The sequence below is a fragment of the Dermacentor silvarum genome, chromosome 10 (genome assembly GCF_013339745.2).
Source record: "Dermacentor silvarum isolate Dsil-2018 chromosome 10, BIME_Dsil_1.4, whole genome shotgun sequence".
NCBI lineage: Eukaryota > Metazoa > Arthropoda > Arachnida > Ixodida > Ixodidae > Dermacentor > Dermacentor silvarum.
The window spans coordinates 159433156-159457598 of record NC_051163.1 but is presented as its reverse complement, the minus strand read 5'-3'; positions in this window follow the sequence as shown (position 1 = coordinate 159457598).

The window sequence follows — 24443 nt, the reverse complement described above, 5'->3', positions numbered from 1 at the left end:
CATTTCGCTTACTTCAGTGCATCGAATTACTTTGTTTATGCTGTTTGTAACATATCGCAGTACTCTAAGAAACTACTTAGCCATAAACATCCTTGCCTTTTCTTGCTTCTCCGTCTCTACTTCCTGTAAAACACATGCAATAATGCGAAAAGCAGGCGGACACCTTGCTTTTGTAAGCAGTAGATAACTCATTAAACAAAAGCAGATCAAAATTGTGCAGTGAAGTCAGCAGGTTGCATTCCTTCGTATGAATGATAGTATCTTTTCAAGTGTGGGTGGGTCTTGCATGTCCACCTCTCATAAAGTGTGCAGACTCAGATGGAGGCAATGTTGCTAATGAGTCTGCACTTACATGTATTACTGCATAAACTCGTATAACCATATCCCATCATTACTCAATCGAGCTTGCTCAGTAATATTCACCAAAATTTTACTTATCTGAGCTTGCTCTGACTCATATTCACCAAAATTGTACTTGGCCGAGCTTGATCTGACTAATATTCACAAAGATTCTACTCAGGCAAGCTTGCACCGAGTCATATTCACCAAATATCTACTTAGCCAAGCTTGCTCCGACTTATATTCATCAAAATTCTACTCAGGTGAGCTTGCACTGAGTCATATTCACCAAAAATCTACTTGCCGAGCTTGCTTTGACTCATATTCACTAAAATTATACTTGGATCAGCTTTCCCCGACTACCACATGACAATATTCACTAAAAGTTTACTCAACTGAGCTTGCTCTTACTCGTATTCACCAAAATTCTACTCAGTCAGGCTGAAACGAACTCAGACTCACGGTTAGTTCGAAGTCTTAGTGAGCCGACGTTTGAGTGAGTTCACCGTGCTATGTATACATTACATTATGTGACCTGTGCAGTGAATAAGCAAACATTGTCTATGAGTACGTGTTGCATCGGGTGAAATAAGGACAACTGTAAATACTGCAGTTAGTTTTCTAGAGTTCAACTGACTGTTGCGTGAAAGCTTCGCCTCATGTCGATTCAAGCAAGTGCATTGGATCTGCATCATATTTTTTGCCAATCCTGCTGTCTGTCCTAACCATTACTGGGTGGCCACATTTTGTACATTTCAACACAAAGTTTAATAAATGACTGTAGTGCAATATATAAAAAAAAGATGCTTGCATCACTGCACGTATAACAATCAGAACATGACACACACGCATGCACATAAGATGCACACAAATGATAAATACATAAACAGATGGAATCAGCTAGCCACCACCTATTGAAAAAAAAAAAGCACAGGGACTACGTATAACCATTCCCCTTGCCAGGTACATGGGCTATAGGAGAAACACACGTGCAACCTAGCAGTTACCTCGAGGCAGCAGCTATGGACGCTTTTGCATTTGCAGCTGGCCACTCAACCACTCAAGTGTGTTCAGTGTGCACTTGTACTTAGGCACACTTTTTATTGTCTATATCTCAAAATTTAATGTGGCTCCTCAAAATTTTGAGAATGTTTGGATTCTGAGGCTTGCAAAGGTAAACATTTTTATTCCATTTTCGTTCAAGGTTAAGGCTCATACAAAAGATTAGAGATATTGTCAGTGCCCCTCACTTTCTCTCAGAACATAAGTGGTCTGTTATTGAGATTCTAGCAGCTTTTCAACAGCAAGAAAGGGAATCAGCTTCCCCTGTTTTCAGCATTGGGTTAATGCAGGCAATTCGGGGAGGCATAAAGTTTTACTAATACAATAGGTTCGGGAATACCAGATTAGACTGTACCTTGACACTTGCACTTTCTTATTTTGGTCAAATGACCCAGTTTGAAATGGCTCCAGTTAGCATGCTCTAACATTGGTCTAATATAGGTTAAGTACATGACTAGCTTAACAGACTGGGATGCTGGCTTTCATTTCCAGGAAAGAATCATAGCACCTGCTCCAGTTGCATATGTTTTTGGTTATCAGGGGTATTCAGCCTCACTTTAAGGATAACGTGCTGAAGCAGATAGAAGCACACGCATGCCATTAGCGGATAGTTTCGATACCTTCTTACCTTACACTTGCCACCATGAATACAAAATTTTAGCGTTCGATTTTGTTATTAAACAAACAAACGTACTCCTAACAAGGTATTTTAATGTTAGCCGTGTGGCTACGCGGCTGCGCTACGTACTGCAGCATATTAACTTAAGCTTCTTGATACAGATTAACAGCACACTAACAGCGCAAGAAACAGGACGAGAAAATAGACGACGCCCATGTCTGCCAGAATGATATGATACTACGTACACAAGTGACTGCAGCTCCTAAAAAAAAATGTGGTGTCGCCTTTTACGCCTTTCGAAATATTCAGAGAGCACTTGTATGAATAATTACAGCACAGGTGCCGAGATGGACGAGCCAGGCTGGCGCTAAGATAAACGTTCACAACACAAATTCCATTGCACGTTCAGTAATTACACAGATCATTTGCGGCTTTGTTCAGGGGCAGACGTGAGCTTTTGGGTTGGAGCTTGCTGCTAAGTCTGGTGCAAGAATAATGCTAGGAGCAGGAACCGCTAATGCGCAATCACGAGCAATACACACACATCCGTTTTTCAGAAGCTGACGTTAATCACGGGTAGCGCGAGGGTCTCTGCGTTGACATGACGACTCCGCCGAATCCCGAATACTGCATATGCGATGACAACAGCTATAGGGGCTTGTTGATAGGTCCTCTTGTAATTTGTTTAACCGCAGGTAGAATGACACAGGCATAAAACACACACGAGACAGCACACAATGCTGAACGACCACCTGCGAACAGCTGTTTACGTCCGCCATTTCTCCTCGTATTGAACTTCACAAACCGCTGTTGCGCACTCCAAAACAAACTAAACTTTGAAGCGTTTCTAAATTACAAAACGCACGTATTGTTTGGTCCTAATAAATAGAGGTCAATTATATAACAACGCGCACGTCTTTTTCATTACATTAAACGAATTTATGCGGCGTGTGCGACAAAATTTGGCAGCAAGCAACCCTGGGCGTCGCATAATCGCATTGTTGACATCGCACCATGTGAAATGGCCGTTGCGAATTTCGTATCTGCGAAAATCGCAGTGCAAAATCGCACCATGTGAAACAGCCTTAACGCTCTGGGTGCAAGCGAAAGCGCAAGGGAAGAATGGTGGCTTGATGCGCATCATTTTTCCATGCAAAAGGGGAGGGGGTTGGGGGTTAAGCTCACATAACATGATTAAGCAAATGCTAGAGGGGTGGGGGGAGTGGGTGGCAAGTGAGCACACTTCTCCACTTCTAGCCCAGCCGCAGAGGCACATGGCCGTCAGTACAGCTAGGTGCATATGCGGCCTGCGCGTTTTATCTCGGAGGTAATCTGCAGCGGGTGCAAAGTACATGTGAGCCAAGATGGCCGTGGCTTCATGTGCACTGTCTGCCTGCGTGCTTAGTGCTGGAGGTCGCGTAATCTTGAGTTTCAAAGACATGTTGAAGCGAGAGGCAGACAACACGTTCAGTCCCATCTGTCTGCACTTTTCATGATAACGTTGTCCCACTGCAGGCGACACTATCAGCTGCAATGGTGGAGTGGACACGAATGCGTCGCAGGCTTCACTTCACACTGCCTATGTGAAGATATCATCGACACGGCATGAAGCCATATCTTTCGTTGCCAACTCTTAAATTTAAAAAAAGTGAATCTTTCTTTCATTAAAAATTAGTTTTTCCGATTGCCCGATAATTTATAATTTTATGGCAGCCCTTTCTGTGTAAGAAAAACCTGTTGGCAACAATACTCATTTGCCTAAAAGGTCAAATTACAACATGAAAATGTCATATAATTGAATTTGTTATATCAAGGTTGAATTTGCATATGCAGCTGGGGGAGCTTACACAAGAGTGCAGAGATTTTGCACAAAATCACTGTAAGCGAGATTCAGACAGGTAACTAACGCGGCAGTAAATGAGCTCTCAGCTAACAAAGTCATTGAAGTCTGTAGTCTTTTGCTTCACGTTATGTCCCATTGTTCCCCGCAGGGGCGTCTGCGCAAGCAGGCGTTTGGTGAGTTGCGCCACCACGGACCCGAGCACATGAGGGTTGGACCCTCCCGCGTGTAGCCGTGTGTGGCTTAGCCGTGTCCGGGGAAAAGAGGATCCTGGGGGTTGAGCCGATGCCGGGTGTTCGGACCTTTACGGCCCCCCGGCGGAAGCAACACACCTCTTCGGCCTCGGCTTCACGTAGACGGCACCCCCGGACTGACCCACCCGGGGGAAATCGGCAGTCGCCTTTTCCTGTCCTTCTCTTCAATCTTCGTCTTTCTCGTTCACCTTTAATCTTTCCTGTCGTCTTTTCTCTTCCATTTACTTCAAAAATTCCTGGTGGCGAGGGTTAACCTTGTGTGTTATAACCACCCTTGGTTATACGTATTTGGTTATAGTAGTGGCGTACAGCTGGCGTGTTGCAGGACCTGTCTTCTCCAGGTCCTGCAGCGTCCCCTCGTTGGGCTCCTTGGTGGGTGGCTGGCGTCGCTGCCGAAAAACTCCATACCTATGGCTGAAGAATTCCCCCTACTCCCTGATCGCCGTCTGAAAAGAGGGCGCACCGAAGATGTGTTCCAGTTTTTTGGACGACAAACACAGAATTTCCCCCGATTTCATGTTATTCACTCTGAAACCTCAGACAAATCGGTACGATCAATGTCACCTTTCCTTGTTTCAAAGTCTTTGACTGATATTTTTGGACCAGGCTACAAAGCATCTAGGATGGCAAGCGGGGATCTCCTCTTGGAACTCCGTGATCTCAAACAATACGAGAAACTGCCCAATCTAGTGTCATTTGGAGATGCCCAATTAACAGTAACCCCACACCGTACTATGAATACCACCCGCGGCGTTGTCTCAGATGATGACCTGTTGCAGCTGAGTGAGGCTGAACTCCTTGAGGGTTTCAGTGATCAGAATGTCATCAATGTTAAACGGATTAAAATGAGGCGAGATGGGAAGGAACTCCTGACCAAGCATCTAATACTTACTTTCAACTCAAGTGTCCTGCCCGAGTCCATCGAGGCCGGGTACATCAAGCTTCGTGTTAGGCCATATGTGCCAAATCCCCTTCGATGTTTCAAATGCCAGAGGTTCGGCCATAGTTCGCAGAACTGCCGAGGCCGCCAAACTTGTGCGAAATGCAGTGCCCACGAACACTCCTCTGAGTCTTGTGAAAGTTCTCTACATTGTGTTAACTGTGATGGGGAGCACGCCGCATACTCGCGGTCGTGCCCATCCTGGAAAAAAGAAAAGGAAATAGTGACAATTAAAGTAAAAGAAAACATAACTTTCAAAGAGGCACGAAGGCGGGTGACCTACCTGTCTAAAACCAGCTTTGCCGATGTGACGCGTCAGGGGGCAGCGTCGCAGCGGCTTCCGGCTGCTGTCCGGCCCACGCGTAGTGAGCCGGCGGTGAAGCCATCTGCCCCCTCGGCGACTGCAGCAGGCGCTGCTCCGCCACCCCAGCAGAAGGGGCCATCCACCTCCGGGCTGGTGGCCTCCAAGGTTTTGTCCCTCGAGACGAGGCCTTCATTGCGAACAAACCGCTCTCAAGAGCGGGTGTCCAGCGCTCCACAAGAGCCGATGGACACATCTTCCAGCCAGACGGCGCAGCCAGCGCCAAAGGAGCGGCGAGAATCTCTCGACCGCTCCAAAAAAGAAAAAGCCCGCATCACAGGGCCCGACAAGGGCTCTGTAAGTTAAGTTAGTGTTTTCACACGAGACACACAGCACAAACATTGTCTGCAACATGAACACACAGATACTACAGTGGAACGTCAGAGGATTACTTCGTAACCTCGACGACATCACAGAACTCATACATAAATATAATCCGAAGGTGCTGTGTTTCCAAGAAACACACCTAAAGCCTACACAGTCCAACTTTCTGAAGCAATATGCCATTTTCCGTAAAGATCGTGACAACGCTTCTGCCTCGTCCGGAGGTGTAGCCATCGTTGTAAGTAAGTCTGTTGCTTGCCAACAGTTTGCCCTACACACGCCTCTCGAGGCTGTATCTGTGCGAGCAATTTTATTCAACAAGCTTATAACCATTTGCTCCATTTACATACCACCCAACCATAACCTCAGTAAAACGGAATTTTACAGCCTCATCGACCAGCTCCCAGAGCCATACATTATCACTGGTGATTTTAATGCTCATCACACTCTTTGGGGAGACTCGCGATGCGACGCGAGAGGTCGATTCATTGAGAACTTCCTTGTTAACTCCGGTGCGTGCCTCTTCAACAAGAAGGAACCAACATATTACAATATCCACCATAGTTCTTATTCATCAATAGACCTGTCAATTGGCTCTGCCTCACTTTTCCCTGATTTAGAATGGCATGTTACTAAAAACCCATACGGAAGTGATCATTTTCCAGTAACCCTAAACTTAGTAACCGAACATGACTCCCTTCCGCATGTCCCACGCTGGAAACTAGCCTCAGCTGACTGGGAATGCTTTAGGGAATCCACGTACTTATCACGAGATTTTATAAATAATTTTAGTATAGATCACGCCGTATCATATTTTACTGCTTTTATCATTGACGCCGCTGAGAAGTTCATTCCTCAAACGAGTACTTCATTCAAAAGACGGGTCCCCTGGTGGAATGACGACTGCAGACAGGCACGAAGGCGGCAAAATAAAGCTTGGGGGAAACTACGTGAATGTCCCACGACTGAAAATCTAATCGAGTTTAAACATGTTAAATCCCAGGGAAGAAGGACGCGAAGACAGGCTAAGAGGGCAAGCTGGGAGAGGTTTCTCTCTGGTATAAACTCATACACCCAAGAGGCAAAAGTATGGCAGGGGCTAAAGAGGTTAAAGGGAAAAGAAATCCATCCTTTGCCGCTAGTGAACGACGAAGCGAACAGCTTGGAAGACCAAGCTGACGCTCTTGGCGAACACTTCGAGTGCATATCTAGTTCAAATAATTATTCCGAGGTGTTCCTAAAGCACAAACAAATCGCAGAACACAAGGCTATCGATCGTAAAAGCAGACAGAACGAACCCTATAACACGCCTTTTAACATCGCCGAGTTGAGAGCCTCCTTGAATACATGTCGGAGCTCTGCACCTGGACCTGACAGGATCATGTACGATATGATTAAACACATCCACAGCGATACTCAAATAACGCTACTCGCACTCTTTAATGCTATATGGGCTGCCGGGTACCTACCTATTGCATGGAAAGAATCCCTTGTCGTCCCGATTTTGAAACAAGGTAAAGACCCCACATTAGTAACGAGTTACCGCCCAATAGCCCTCACAAGTTGTATTTGCAAACTTTTTGAAAAAATGATAAACCGTCGCCTTTTACACTTCCTTGAGTCAAACAAAATTCTTGATCCATATCAATGCGGCTTCAGAGAAGGACGGTCTACAACCGACCATCTCGTGCGCATCGAAGCAAACATTCGTGATGCCTTCATACATAAACAATATTTCTTATCCGTGTTTCTAGATATGGAAAAGGCGTATGATACAACCTGGCGTTATGGAATCTTGCGCGATCTGTCGGCAATTGGCATTCGCGGCAATATGTTAAACATTATTGAAAGCTACCTACACAACCGCACATTTCGGGTTAAAATAGGCAATGCACTGTCGCGTCCATTCGTACAGGAAACTGGTGTACCCCAGGGAGGCGTGCTCAGTTGCACGCTCTTTATCGTCAAAATGAACACGCTTCGTGCTTCGTTGCCACCAGCTATTTTTTATTCCATCTACGTGGACGATATACAAATAGGCTTCAAGTCCTGTAACCTTGCAGTGTGCGAGAGACAGGTACAGCAGGGGTTAAACAAAGTGTCTAAGTGGGCAGACGAAAACGGGTTCAAAGTAAACCCCCACAAAAGCTCTTGTGTTCTTTTCACCAGAAAGAAAGGTCTCGTTGCAGATCCCACCATCGAAATATATGGACAACAAATACCTATGAACAAAGAACACAAGTTTTTAGGCATCATACTTGACTCTAAGCTTACTTTCATCCACCACATAAAACACCTCAAGACGAAATGCCTAAAAACAATGAACTTACTGAAAATTTTATCTCACACATCCTGGGGCAGTGACAGGAAGTGTTTAATGAATCTTCACAAGAGCCTCATTAGGTCACGATTGGATTATGGTGCCGTGGTATATCACTCTGCTGCCCCGAGCGCACTAAAAATGTTAGATCCTGTCCACCATCTAGGTATCCGCCTGGCCACTGGCGCATTCAGAACGAGCCCCGTTGAAAGCTTATACGTAGAATCCAATGAGTGGTCACTCCACCTCCAGAGAACATACATCAGCTTCACCTATTTTCTCAAAGTGCACTCCAATCGAGAACATCCTTGTTCTGTAACCGTAAATGATTTGAAGTGTGCAACGCTTTTCTATAATCGACCCTCTATGAGGCGGCCTTTCTCACTGCGTGTAAGAGAACTTAGCGAGGAGTTGGATGTCCCACTTGTAGAACATCGCCTAATGCCTCCTGCTAAGCTGTCACCGCCCTGGGAGTGGCAGGTGATAGATTGCGATTTATCCTTTGTAGAGGTCACAAAGTACGCTCCTGAGCTCGAAATTGCAATGCATTTCCGCGAACTTCAATTGAAGTACTCGTGCTCGGAGTTCTACACCGACGCATCTAAGTCCCATGCTGGCGTATCTTACGCGGCTGTTGGCCCCTCTTTTTCTAAATCTGATGTATTGAACCCCCTAACAAGTATATTCACAGCAGAAGCATACGCAGTACTGTCTGCGGTGAAACATATAAAGAAATTAAAACTAGAAAAAGCAATAATATTCACAGACTCGTTAAGTCTTGTAAAAGCGCTAACCTCTTTACAAAAGCATAAAAATCCTGTTTTTATTGAGCTTTACTCACTCTTGTGTAACATTTACCAATCTCGTAGACATATAATAATATGCTGGGTGCCTGGCCATAGAGGCATCGAGGGCAATGTGCTAGCAGACCAGTTGGCCACATCAACTACGTCGCAAGCTATTAATCCTGCCGCTGCTATTTCCTCCACAGATCTGAAGCCTTTTTTGCGAAGGAAACTGCGAGGCCACTGGCAGCGTCTGTGGGACGCTGAAACAACTAATAAGCTCCACTTGATTAAGCCACAGTTAGGTTTCTGGCCCTGTACAACTAAAACACGACGAACTGATGTCCTATTCTGTCGTCTAAGAATAGGACACACGTACGGCACCCACAATTTTCTATTGAGTGGTAATGACCCTCCAACCTGTGGTAGATGTGGCGAGAGGCTCACCGTCCTCCACGTCCTCCTGGAGTGTCGGGAAGCCGAAAGAGAAAGAAAGAAACACTTTCCTCTAGCATATCGCTATTATGTCCCTCTACATCCCGCTATGTTTCTCGGTAAAGAACCGCTCTTTAACACCAAAGCAGTCCTCGCATTCCTGAATGATGTTGTGCTACATGTTATTAGCCCAACAAGTTCGTAGCGCATCCTCTCTCCAGAGGATGTTGCTGTGATTGTTTTTTATAGCACATGCCTCCAGGCCCTTGTGTCTCAAGGGCTCTGTTTAGGCACTTGTGCTTCTGGCTTATTCTTGCATCTGCAATATTTTGGAAGTCATATCATTCTTTCGCAATGCATTGTTCATGTCTATAGTACACATCATTAGTCATTGCCATAATCTTATTACGTATAGATTTTACGCACTTTACAGCGACTGCTTTTAGGCCCCTTTACAGCCATGCCACATCTAACCTTCATATAATTGACTATTCATATACCACTAACAAGCCATTACCATCGTCCTGGCGCTCTTTGGCCACACCTGGCCCTTGCGCCAATAAACAACAATAATCATCATCATCATGTCCCATTGTTCCTAAAACTAAACCATGACCAACAAACAAACATGGTAGTACTGTCTTAAAGTCAATAACTGCTGTTCACAGTAAAAGGAAAAAAAAATGTAGAACTGAGAAGACTCTCACAGAAGCCTGAGTCCACCGGAGCAGGTGCCGAGTGATCCGTTCTTCCAGGGGAGTCTGAAGCAGCGGGCCAGTGAAGCAACAAAGCGTGTTCCAGATGGCCACCTCACGACGCCATTTGAGGCGCACTCGTGCAATGCAAGCCTCCGCAGCAGAGACCAGCTCCACAAGCTGTTCCTCCTGCGATATCATATGGAATAAACAAAAACTTTATTCAACAACAATGCTGCAATTATTATCGCACCTCGTTATAACCAAGTCGCAAAGAACATGAAAATACCTTAGTTACATCCATTCAGTATCTGTCATACAAAGATAATAATAATGCAATAATTTATTTCCATTAGGGCAGCGTGTTGAAGAAGGTAAGAAATAAAAGCGACAATCCGCTGCACCGGTTTCTCATCATAGACAGTAGAATTGAGTTGATATGATCTTTACGAGAACTGGAAAATAAAGCGTATCATCAGAAAATCGTATCTAACGTATTATCCAACCAAATCGTATTACCGGGAAACGAAAAAAAAATACTGATCGTCTCGAAAACACATTACGCAGAATCGTATCAACGAGAATGGTTCCACTGTATACATTCCACAGTGGCAGTGTGTAACACACATGTGCAAAAGAAAAGATGGGTAAAAACATTCTGCAGTTTTACGTGCCAAAACCACGATATGATTGTGAGGCACGCTGTAGTGCAGAGGCTCCGGTATAATTTTGACCACCTGGAGTTCTTTAACATGCACTTAAATCTAATACGTACACAATAGTTTTTGCATTCTGCCGCCATCAAAATGCAGCCGCCATGTCCGGCATCGAAACCGGCGGCCTTGAGCTCAGCAGCACAACGCGGTGTTTTGTAGATCACTCAGGCACTTACCGAGCAGCACCTGCCACAGCCACAACAGCCGGTAGAACAGCGGTTACGAGATTCTGACGGCCTGCACCAGGCCCGACAGACTCTCTGCCAGGAGACCCTCTGTGAGCAACTTGCAAGTCTCGGGCAGAAAGGCGTGGCCATCCTACGATGCAGTGGCCCCTTATTCTTTTCACCACCTGCATTGGTTGCCAATCTTGTTTCTCTTCATTCAAAAGAAAATGACAGGCAGAGGTATGTGAGCATTGAAAAAGGCATTTTATGTTTATTCATGAAAGGAAATGACAGGGCAAGAATGCAAAGCTGTACTTCAGCAGTTTGATGGGGGTGTTCTTGCACTTGTACTTTGTGATGATGTATGGGGATTATTGGCGCAAGGGGCAATAATGGCCAAAGAGCGCAAGGCCAGTGTTAATGAGTTTGGATTGAAGCGATGAATTACGAGTGGTGGATATGACGTGGCTGTAAGAGGGCCTAAAAATAGTCGGTGTAAAGTGCATAAAATCTACATGTAATAAGATTATGGAAATGACTAATGGCGTGTGCTATGAGGATGAAATATTGCCACATGTAGGTAGTGGGTCGAGGGCAAGAGTGGGTTGAGCCCAAGAGAAGAACAAAGACCGCGCGCCCCTTCTCTGCTCGAGCCAGCCCCGACAGTCGCGTCTTCCGAGAGCCAGCTGCTCTACGGGTTATTAAACCTTCAAGACTACTTCACGAGGCTCGTGACAAACTGGTGGAGGTGCTGGGTAAGCGTCCTCACGGATGTTGCAAACCCCTCCAAGGATCTGCGCTACGAATCCAGTGCCTGTCAACACTCCAGTGCATCGGGCCAGCCGCAGGATCAGGGGACTGTCCCCAGAAGTCGTCGACACTACGGTTCCCACCACATCAACCTGTATGACCAGCGCCTCCCTTCAAACCGCCCCAACCGGTACGGGAAGGGCGATGCCGAACCGTTACACACTTGAGAGCCCAAGGATCCTGAAAACGTTTCTTGCACAGTGTTCGAAGACCTCGAAGACTGGATAGTCGACTTCGAGCGCGTGGCCTCCGTGAACGAATGGAACGACACGGAAAAACTCAGACACATCTACTTCTACCTGGAGGATGGGGTGCGTACGTGGTTTCAGAACCACGAGGAGCAACTGACGTCGTCGTACGAGTTTTGTCGTCAGCTTTTGGAGACATACACCGTGCTGATCGCCACGAACGAGCGGAACAAGCGATTCAGGCGCGCGTCCAGTTGCCAAACGAAACTGTGACCACGTACATTGAAGACATGACACGCCTCCTCAGATGAGCGGATCCAAGAATGACGGAGAAGTTACGTCATCTGATGCGTGGGGTCAAGGAGCAACTCTTCGCTGGCCTCGTACGGAGCCCTCCGAAGACGGTCACAGAGTTCTTGTCTGAGGCCGTGACCATGGAAAAGATGCTTCTGCATCGCACGAGCCTGTATGAGCGGCAAGCGAACAGCATCTCTGCTGCTGACATTTTCACGGCCATAGGAAGCAACGGTGACTGTCTGCGAGAACTCATCCGCTCTGTAGTGCCTGAAGAGTTGCAAAAGGCCGCCGTAACACCGCGCCCTAGGGTAAGCTCCATAGCAAGCATTATCAAGGATGAACTGCACCAAGCGCTCCGTGACACCTTGCCTCTTGATAACGCTGCGGCAGTATCTCCTGAATACCCACGTGCAACCTACGTAGAAGCGCTGAAGCGCCCTGCTTCCTCTACGCCGCTGTTCGTTCGTGCTCCTCCTACGGTGTCAGTTAGGTCGGCGCAGCCGATACCGTACTACGTCGCTGGGTGTACACCGCTGGCCGTTGTTCATGCCGCTCCATTTGCCCATCGTTCGGAGCAAGCAGTTCACTACATCGATGACAGACGCCCGCCCCCTTGGAAGTCAGATGTTTGGCGCACACCCGATCATTGGCCTCTGTGCTTCCACTGCGGTGAAGCTGACCACTTGTACCGCCAATGCCCATAGCGGCGCCTTGGGATTCGCGGCTTTTCCGCACACTCGCCGCCGCCCCGATACGGCCAGTGACCCCGGGACATTGAGGATAACCTCTCTCAGCAGCGCTTGCCACCGCCTGCCAGGCGGCAGTCGCGATCGCCGTCTCCAAGAAAATTTTCACCTCCGCCCCAGCAGTATTCTCCCGAGCGGTTGACCAGTCCCCGCCGGGAAAACTAACTGAGGCGATCTTTAGGGGCGAGGTCGCTGACGGACGAAGCGCTGAAGACCTCCGACGGACGCAGTTACGGAAACATACCGATCTGACATCACCTGCAGCTGAACGGGATGACCGGCTTTCGCTCGATATACCAGTGACTACTGACGGTTATGCCGTTAGTGCTTTAGTGGACACCGGCGCAGACTACATGATACTAAGCGGTAAAATAGAAACGCAGCTGAAGAAAGTGATCACGCCCTGGCATAACTCGCAGATTCGGATGGCTGGCGGCCACGTCGTTTCTCCGCTGGGTGCCTGCACGACTGGAGTTGGGATTCAAGGATCTACACTTGTAGTGAGCTGCCTTGTCTTACACGAATGCTCCCGCGACGTTATTCTTGGGGTTGACTTCCTGCAGGAGTACGGCGCAATTATTGATCTGCAAGAGCGTTGTATCACTTTCTCTGCCGAACGAGCAATCGACGTGCAAGACGGCCAACGGCGCGACGACGTACTTCGTGTTTCTGCAGACAGTGTAACGCTTCCTCCACGAGCCAGTGTCGTCGTCGATGTCACATGCTGTGGCTTACGCGATGGCAAAGCGGTGGCCGAAAGTAACTTGGAACACCTACTGAAGCAAAGTGTTTGTGTGGCTCGCAGTGTTACACAGATTCGTGCTGGTCATTCGCAATTGCTTGTTATCAACTTTAGCTACGAGCACCGACACCTGTTCCGCGGCCCTTCGTTAGCGTTTGCAGACGCATAGCAAACGTTAACAACTGTTTCATGTCAGAAGTAGTGCAGACAGCAGACACGCCTCTGGGCCATCTCGACATCAATTCTGAACTGTCCACCGATAGCCAGACCGCACTGCGCAAGCTCTTGCTTGAATTCAGGACCTGCTTCACACATTCTTCCAAGGTACGCCAGACTTCTATCACTAAACACAGGATCATCACGTACGAAGACGCACGCCCAATATACCAGCAGCCTTACCGCGTGTCGGCAAAAGAACGCGAAGCCATACGTACGCAAGTCCGGGAAATGCTTGACGATGGCGTCATCGAACCTTCCAATGGCCCGTGGACATCTCCGGTCGTTCTTGTCAAAAAGAAAGACGGAACGCTACGCTTCTGTGTTGATTACCGCCAGCTGAACAACGTGACTAAAAAGGACGTGTACCTGCTGCCGCGTATCGACGACTCGTTAGATAGACTACGGCGTGCCCACTATTTTTCTTCTCTCGATTTAAAAAGCGGGTACTGGCAAATTGAGGTAGACGAACGCGACCGTGAGAAAACAGCCTTTGTGACTCCAGATGGGCTCTATGAATTTCGAGTGCTTCTTTTTGGCTTGTGTTCAGCCCCGGCGACTTTCCAGCAAATGATGGACACTGTCCTGACTGGACTGAAGTGGCAGGCCTGTCTTGTGTACCTGGATGATGTGGTCATCTCTGAAACGTTTGAGCAGCATCTTCACCGCCTACGGAGTGTGCTAGAAGCCATCCGATCAGCAGACCTCACACTTAAGCTCGAAAAGTGCCACTTTGGTTACGAAGAGCTCAAGTTCCTCGGGCATGTAGTAAGCGCCAAAGGGGACCGACCCGATCCAGACAAGCTTGCGGCTGTGGCCGCGTTTCCAGCTCTTGCCGATAAGAAGGCCGTCCGGCACTTCCTGGGTTAGTGCGCCTACTATCGCCGGTTTATTAAAGGCTTTTTGAAGATAGCGGAACCCCTGACACGCCTTACAAGAGATGATACGCCATTTGTGTGGCATAAAGAGCAACAGGTGGCTTTTGCTGAATTATGACAGCGCCTGCAGCGAGCACCCGTTCTTGCACATTTTGACGATGATGCGGATATTGAGGTGCATACCCACGCCAGTAGCGTTGGCCTTGGCGCAGTGCTCGTCCACCTTCAAGATGGATTGGAAAGAGTTGTATCGTATTCCAGCCGCTCCCTGTCCCGTGCCGAGGCGAATTATTTGACTACAGAGAAAGAGTGCCTCGCGGTTGTGTGGGCGATCAAGTTTCGCCCCTATCTCTATGGTCGTCCCTTCAAAGTAGTGACGGACCACCATGCCCTCTGTTGGTTGGCAAGCATGTGCGACCCTTCAGGACGACTGGCACGGTGGAGCTTGCGGCGAAAGGAATTTGACATCACCATCGTTTATAAGTCTGTCCGTAAGCATGAAGACGATGACAAGCTGTCCCGCGCACCCATTGATCCTGCCAGTCAGGAAACAGAGGATGATGGCGGCTTCCTGGGCGCCATTAGTTCGTCGGACTTGAGCAGACAGCAGCGTGACGACGCTGAGATTCGACTGATCATCGATCATTTAGAGGGCCACGACACAACCATACCACGCCATCTGTTCCGCTCGCTGACGTTCTTCTGTCTGCGAGATAATGTGCTTTATAAGAATGCTCGTTCGACCAGCCGTGCTTACCTCCTGGTGGTTCCAAGGGCCATGCGCGATGACATCCTCTTCGCTTGCCATGACGAACCGACATCTGGTCATTTAGGCTTTTCACGAACACTCGCTAGCGAAATGTACTATTGGCCTGGGCTTTCGGCAAGTGTCAAACAGTTCGTTAAAGGCTGTCGTGAATGCCAGCGCCGCAAGACGCCATCCGTTAAACCGGCTGGCTTACTTCAGCCAATTGAAGCACCTCACACGCCTTTCTCGACATGGACATTCTCGGGCTGTTTCCTCTTTCTGCCGACGGCAACAAATGGGTGATCGTCGCGACTGATTATTTAACACGCTATGCTGAGACGCAGGCGATCCCACGAGCCACGGCCCGAGAGGTAGCGCAATTCTTCATGCGCTACATCGTCTTTCATCACGGTGCTCCCTCCACTGTAATAACAGACAGAGGGACAGCATTCACAGCGCAGCTTATGGACGAAGTTTTTGAATTGAGCAACACCAGGCATTGCAAGACGACCACGTACCATCCGCAGACCAACGGACTTACCGAGCAACTGAATAAGACGGTCACAGACATGCTCGCAATGTACGTCGACGTTCAACACAAAACATGGGATCACATCTTGCCTTATGTGACCTTCACGTATAACACTGCCCGGCAAGAGACGATGCGCTTCAAGCCCTTTCGCTTTCTCTACGGTCGCGAAGTCCAGACGATGCTGGACGCTATGGTGCCGTGTCAAGATGCTGACCTATTGACAACTGACGCCGAGGAATTTGCAGAGCATGCTGAGGAAGCTCGGCAGCTCGCGCGGCTGCATATCGGCCAGCAGCAGCAGCAGGCAGACGCATGACGCTACAACAGCCGCTACAGGGACATGTCCTACAATTCCCCGGGGACCAAGTTTGGGTGTGGACCCCCGTTCGCCGTCGTGGCCTCTGTGAAAAGCTGCTGAGCTGGTATTTCAGTCCGTATAAAGTGCTCTGCCGCGTCAGTGACGTAAACTACGAAGTTGTTCCGGACACAACATCGCAGACACGGGGTAGGACACAAAGACAACCGAGCTCAGACATAGTTCATGTTGTGCGCATGAAGCTGTACATTGCGCGTCCATAACTTTTTTTTCGTTTTTTTTCTCTCATTCCCTTCTTTGTTTCTACTTTTCATTTATCTTTGGGAGCTTGCTTCTTCGTTCATTGACTGTGCCGGCGTGACGGCTACTTTTTTTTGTGTACTTTCGCTTTGCCTGCCTTCTTCTTTGTCTTCTACGCCTATTTTTTTTAGCATCGAGGCGATGCTTGTGTTCGAAAGGGGGGATATTGCCACCTGTAGGTAGTGGGTCGAGGGCAAGAGTGGGTCGAGCCCAAGAGAAGAACGAAGACCGCGCGCCCCTTCTCTGCTTGAGCCAGCCCCGACGGTCGCGTCTTCCAAGAGCCAGCTGCTCTATGGGTTATTAAACCTTCAAGACTACAGCTCGAGGCTCGTGACAATATGCATTGCAAATAAATGTTACTATATGCAAAATATGTCCGATGCAAAAATTGGCATGAAGCACTATTGCCTAAACAAAGCCCTTGAAACATTAAGGCCTGGAGGCATGTGCTATACTAAACACTATCACAGCAGCATCCTCTGGCGGGAGGATGTGCTACGAATATCTAGGGCTAATTACATAATTACACACAATTACGTCATTCAAGAAACTTGGGACTGCATTGGTATTAAAAAGCGGTTCTTTGCCAAGAAACATACTGGGATGGAGAGGGACATGATATCGGTATGCTAGGGGAAAATGTTTCTTTCTCTCTCTTTCGGCTTCCCGACACTCCAGGACGACATGGAAGACGGTGAGCCTTTCACCACATCTACCACAGGTTGGTGGTTCATCGCCAGTCAGCAGAAAACTGTGGGTGCCATATGTGTGTCCTATTCTGAGACTACAGAATACGACATCCGTTCATTGTGTTTTCATTGCAGGGGGCCAGATTCCTAACTCTGGCTTAATCAAATGAAGCTTATTATTTCTTTCAGCATCCCACAAGCGTTGCCAGTGGCTTCGCAGTCTTTTTCGCACGAAAGGTTTCAAGTCTGTTGCAGGAACAGCAACTGTATGATTAGTACCATGCAATGTAGCTGATGTGGCCATTTGGTCTGCTAGCACATTACCCTCAATGCATCTATGGCCAGGAACCCAGCATATTGTCACATGTCAAAGAGATGAATAAATATTGCATAAGTATGAGTGGAGCTCAATAAAAGCGGGATTTTTGTGTTTTCTTAAAAGACATTAGTGCCTTTATGACACTTGAGGAGTCTGTGAATATTACTGCCTTCTGTAGTTTTAATCTCTTAATCTGTTTCACAGCAGACAGCACTGCATAAGCTTCTGCAGTAAAGATACTTTATGAGGGTTTAAAACGTCTGATTCAGAGAAAGAAGGACCAACAGCTGCGTAAGATACGCGAGCATGTGACTTTGACGCGTCGGTGTAGAATTCAGAGCAAGAGTACTTCGATTGGAGTTCACGGAAATGCATTGCTATTTCGAGTTCAGGAGCGTGCTTTGTGACCTCTATAAAGGATACATCACATTCTATCACCTGCCACTCCCAGGGCGGTAACAGCTTACCTAGAGGCATTAGGCGATGTTCGAGAAGTGGGACATCCATTTCTTTATTAAGTTCTCTCACACACAGTGAGAAAGGCCACCTCACAGAGGGTCGATTATGGAAAAGTGTAGTACACGTCAAATCGTAAATGGTTGTAGAACATGGATGTTCATGATTAGAGTGAACTTTGAGGATATACGTGAAGCTGATCTATGATCTTTGCAGATGGAGTGACCATTCATTCAATTCTACGTATAAACTTTCAATAGGGCTTGTTCTGAAAGCGCTGGTGGCCAGGTGGATACCTAGATGGTGAACGGGGTCTAGCATCTGTAACGCGCTTGGGGCAGCAGAGTGATACACTACAGCACCACAATCCAGTCTCGACTGAATGAGGCTCTTGTAAAGATTCATTAAACATTTCCTGTCGCTGCCCCATGTTGTGTGAGATAGAATCTTTATTAGGTTCAATGTTTTCAGGCATTTTGCTTTGAGATATATAATGTGCGGAATGAAAGTTAGCTTAGAGTAAAGTATGATGCCTAAAAACTTGTGTTCTTTGTTCACAGATATTTGCTGTCCACAGTCTTACACAAGGATCTGGGATCAGGCCTCTCTTTCTTGTGAAAAGAACACAAGAACTTTTGTGAGGATTAACTTTAAACCCATTTTCGTCTGCCCACTTGGATATCTTGTTCAAGCCCTGCTGTACCTGTCTCTGGCACACTGTGAGATTACAGGACTTGAAGCCTATTTGTATGTCGTCCACGTAGACAGAATAAAAAATAGTCGGTGGTAATGAGGCACGAAGTGTGTTTATCTTCACGGTAAACAGTGTGCAGCAGAGCACACCTTTCTGGGGTACACCAGTTTCCTGTGTAAAGGGACATGACAATGCATTGCCGATTTTGAGGCAGAAGGTACGATTAGACAGATAGCTTTCTATTAGGTTTATCATATTGCCACGGATGCCAATTCCTGACAAGTCTCTCAAGATTCCGTAATGCCACATTGTGTCTTATGCCTTCTCCATATCGAGAATTATCGATAAGAAAAACTGTTTATGAACAAATGCGTCCCGGACATTTTCTTCAATGCGCACAAGATGATCAGTTGTGGATCGCCCTTCTCTAAAGTCACACTGATAGGGATCAAGCATTTTGTTCAGTTCAAGGAAATGTATGAGTCATCGATTAACCATTTTGTCAAACAGCTTACAAAGGTCAACTTGTAAGAGCTATGGGACGGTAACTTGCCGCCAAGGAGGAATCTTTACCTTTACCTTGCTTCATTACAGGGACCACAATCGCTTTTTCCCATGCGGACAGAAGGTATCCGGCCGCCCAAATAGTGTTCAAAAGTGCGAGTAGTGTCAGTTGTGTATCAGGGTGTACGTTCTTAATCATGTCATACATGACTCTGTCAGGTCCCGGTGCAGAGCTCTTTTACATGCGATCAAGGCAGCTCTCAACTCGGCAACACTGAAAGGATGGTTATATGGTTGTTCTGCCGACATTTGCGTACAAATAGCTTACATTCTTCTATCTGTTTATATTTAAGAAAGCATTGCGAATAATGGATTGAGCTTGAAACACGCTCAAAGTACTCCCCAAGACAGTCGGCCTGGTCCTGCAAAGTATTCCTTTGGTCATTCACCAGAGGCAACGAATTGATTTGTTGCCCGTTTACCTTTCTTAAGCCGTTCCACACTTTTGCCTCCTGTGTGTATGAATTGATACCCGAGAGAAACCTCATCCAGCTTTCTCTCTTTGCCTGACGTCGTGTCCGCCTTCCCTGCGATTTGATGTGTTTAAATTCAATGAGATTTTCTACATTTGGCGATCTACGCAATATGCCCCATGCCTTATTCTGGCTCTTTCGCACCTCTCTGCAGTCTTTGTTCCACGAGGGAACAAGTCTTTTAAGTGAACCACCATTCGTTAGTGGGATACACTTTTCAGCAGCATCAATAATAAAAGCAGTAAAATATGCAACGGCATCGTCGATACTATAATTGTTTATAAAATCTAGTGGTAAATAAGTTGATTCTTTAAATTGCTCCCAGTCAGCCGATGCTAATTTCCATCGAGGAATATGGGGAAGGTAATCATGCTGCGTTAATTTTAAAGTTACAGGGAAGTGGTCACTTCCAAAAGGATTGTTAATGACATTCCATTCAAGGTCAGGCAGAAGAGAAGCAGATCCAATTGCTAGATCTATCGATGAGTACGAATCGTGTTGGGCATTAAAGTAGGTTGGCTCCTTCTTATTAAAAAGGTAGACACCAGAGGTCAGAAGAAAATTTTCAATGAGTCGACCTCTCGCGTCGCATCGCGAGTCTCCCCACAACGTGTTGTGAGCGTTTAAATCTCCCACGAGAATGTAAGGTTCGGGAAGCTGGTCAATGAGGATATAAATGTCTGTTTTTTCAAGGTGATGATTAGGGGGTATAAATGGAACAGACAGTTTCTAGTCTGTTACACAGAATGGCCCGAACTGACACCGCCTCAAGGGCCGTCTGAAGGGCCACATGTCGACAAGCCACCGACTTCTCGGCAACTATTGTTACACCACCGGACGATGCAACAGCGTCGTCTCAGTCTACAATAGACGGTATACCGACGAAGAAAGTTTTTGTGTGTGGGTTTCAGATGTGTCTCTTGAACACACAGCAATTTTGGGTTATGTTTGTATAGCAGTTCTGTAATGTCATCGAGGTTATGAAGGAGTCCTCTAACATTCCAATGTAATATTTGTGTCTCCATGACGGCAAAAGTGTTTGTGCTGTGTGTCTAGGAGACTAAGATTAGCTCACGGGGCACTTTCCAGGCGTCGTGATGCGAGTTTTGTCTTTTTTGGAGTGGTCGAGAGAATCCCGCCGCTCCTTAGCTGCTGGCTGCGCCGTCTGCATAGGTATTATGTCCATCGCCTCTTGTGAGGCGCTGGACACGCGCCCTTGAGAGCGCTGTGTTGGATGTGAAGGCCTCGACACGTCAGACGTGAGCTTTGGGGCCACCAACCCGGAGGTTGACGGGCCCCCCTTCGCGGACAGCGAAGCAGCGTCAGCTGATTTCGCCAAAGGGGCTTGTGGCACAGCCGCAGCCACACTGTTTGTGGGCCGGGCCAATGCCCGAGTCTGCTGCGAAGCTGCCCCCTTGCGCACCGCATCAGCATACCTTGTGGTATGAAAAACAGAAACACGTTTTCACGCTTCCTGAAACGATGTTTTCTTTAATTTTCAATTTAATTACTTCTTTTTCTTTTTTCCAGGTTTCACAGGATCAGGAATATGCAGGGTGCTCACCTTCGCAGTTCACACAGTGGGGTGTTCCAGAACAGTTTTCGGAAGTGTGGTCTTTGTCACCACATTTTGCGCAGGTAAGTTGACCTCAGCAGCTTTGCGAGCCGTGGCCGTACTTCTCACACTTGAAACATCAACGAGGGTTGGGAATGTATGGTCTTACACAGATTTTGGTATAGCCTGTCTCAAGGGTTTCTGGTAGCACACTAGAGGCAAATGTAATGATCAGATGTTTTGTGGGAATTTCTTTGTTGTCTCGCCCGATTTTTATTCTTTTTACCTCAATGGCATTTTGGTCTTGCCAACCTTCCAACAGTTCTGCTTCAGTTAGTTCTAAGAGGTCGGAATCTGAAATCCCGCCTCGGACTCTGTTTAGGGAATGATGTGGTGTCACTGTTATTGGGATGTCTGCAAAAGTTGTGAGATTTGCGAGTTTTTCATGTTGCAGCTTGTCACGAACCTCAAGGAGGTCGCCACTTTCCATCTTGCTAGCTTTACAGCCTGGTCCAATGGTGTCCATCAGGGATTTAGAGACAAGAAAAGGTGAAATAACTCTTACTGGTTTTTCAGGTTTGTGACTATGGATTACGTGTTACATATTCTTGGTATAAGCACGAAGAAGACACGGACGGTAGCAGAAGAAGACAGGACGAGCACTAACTCAAGTTGTTCAAGTGATAACTACACCAAAAAAACTACCGATACTTTAAAAGTGTTTAGAGAAAGTGGTGGGGGCTTGGGTTTCACGCTTGAGCTTATCCACAATAATACATTGCAGTTTTTAGATCTATGCCTTACGTTCCAACAGGAACATGTCTGTTGGTGCTATTCACCAACGGCAAAAAAACCACTACTTGATTTTTCTTCTTGCCATTCCAAACTTGTAAAACAGGGGATAGTTTATTCAGCACTTAGGTCCTCTATCGCTAAGTCACATACACACTGTATGCAACAAAGTTTTTCGCAACAGCTAGATAGGCTAAAGAAGGCTGGATATCCAGCACATTTGTTATCACTAACCTGCAAAAAGCTTTCAAAATGGGTCAAAAGTGATGCAAAAAAACAGCAAGAAAACCAGAAAAAAGAACGATTTTTGGTGGTGCCCTATGTGCACAAGTTGTCACATGGTTTACAGAATGTAGCCAGTAGATACGACGTCAATACGTTTTTTTCATCTCCCTGTAAGTTGTCAAGGATGTGTCCTATCATAAAACTTGAGCAGGGGGGAGTAAAAACAAAAAATGATTGTGGCGTTAGGCACGTGTCCCCTTTAGCACATTGTGACACAGGCATAGTCTATCACAGTCCACTCAAGTGGGGTAAAGCTTATATTAGACAGAGCAGCAGGTGCCTCAGTATTAGACTAAATGAACATCAGCATTCTCTTAACAATCCCAATGCTTCTCATCTAGCCTCGCACTGTTTTACGTGCGGTTGTAGGCCATTGTTTGAGGACACAAAAGTCCTTTCTAGACACAAATGCCAAACAACATGAGAAATATTTGAGGCATTTCCCATAAAAAAACTAGGAGAAACTTGTGTTAGCCAGGCATCATTATCATTGTGAGAAGGTGAATTTCAATACTTGCTCAGCACGTGCATCAGTATGAAGTAGTGTTTTTTCTTGTTTATATTTTAGTGGCTTCACCATTTTCTGATTTGCTTTTTTCTGGTTACTGTTATCCTTTCGACCATGTCATGTTTTCTTTGCTACGGTTTTTGCAATCACTTATATATGTTTGTTATTTCCAATAAAGATTTAGTTGAGTTAGCGCGTCCTGTCTTCTGCCACCGTCCGTGTCTTCTTCGCGCTTAAACCAAGAATATGTTACCGTACCAACTCGCCCAACTATCCATCCTTTTGTGATTACGTGGTAGCGTGGGAAAGATTTTTTGCGTGGGGCGAAAAAGTGCAGGGAGACTTCGGTGCGTACGCGCTTTGTAGTGGTATGATCGGGTAGCAGAGGAAATGATGCTCTATGCATGTTGAATGTAGTTGCTTCAGCAGCAATGGCAGCCACCCACCATAGAGCGCAACAAGGGGACGCTACAAGTTTGACAGAGCATTGACTTGAAACACGCCAACCGTGCATCGCTGCTATAACCCAATGCGCCATACTCAAGGTTGGACATACTGCACCAGGTTAACCCAAGCCGCCTGGGAGAAACAGAAAAATTGGGAAGAAAGGAGATGACAGGACAGAAAGGTAAGTTGATAGGAAAGCAAAAGATTTAGGAGAGGGACAGGAAAGGGTGACCACCGATTTCCCCTGGGTGGGTCAGTCCGTGGCTGCCGTCTACATGAAGCCGAGGCCAAAAGGGCGTGTTGCCTCCGCCGAGGGGCCGTAAAGGTCCAAACACCTGGCATCGGCTCAAACGCCAGGATCCCCTTTTCCCTGGACACGGTTAAGCCAGGCACGGTTAAACGTGGGAGGGTCCAACCCTCGTGCACTCGGGTACGTACTTGTACTCTGTGTGAAGACGCACAGATACAGCTGCAAATGCAAGGCAAAGGGTGAGGAATCAGGGACAGGAAGACCCTAAAGAATGGCAGGAAAAAGACAAGAGAAGCCAACAAAGGTGCCAATTTTGCCACCGATGTGGCGTTTCACGATGATGAGGAGGTACGAAGGAGCAGCATCAGGTTTTGTGTATGATACTCCAACGTTGGTTTTCGTTGTTTCTTTTCAGTTTCGAAGGCACTTCAGAACATGCAAGGTGCTGAGGGCACAGTTCGGACCAGTTCCCCAAGAATCATTTGAATGGCAAGAATCATTTGTCAGTTGACGTTTTAAGCATTGGGCATCAATAAAAGCTAGACCCCGTTTTTCTTGCTGTGAATAATGCCATGTGCAAGTGACAAATGGCAGCTGTAAATTGTCATTTGCTGAACTTCGAATTCAGCACGCCTCTCGCAGAGGGCACTACAGTCGCACTCAGATTTAGTGGCTCACGCAACCATCTGGCACGTAGTGAATGCGACACTTGAGAAGTGCATTGCGTAATTTTCACTCCACTGCCACAGTGCCAAAGCGACTCAGCCAAGGACGCCATATA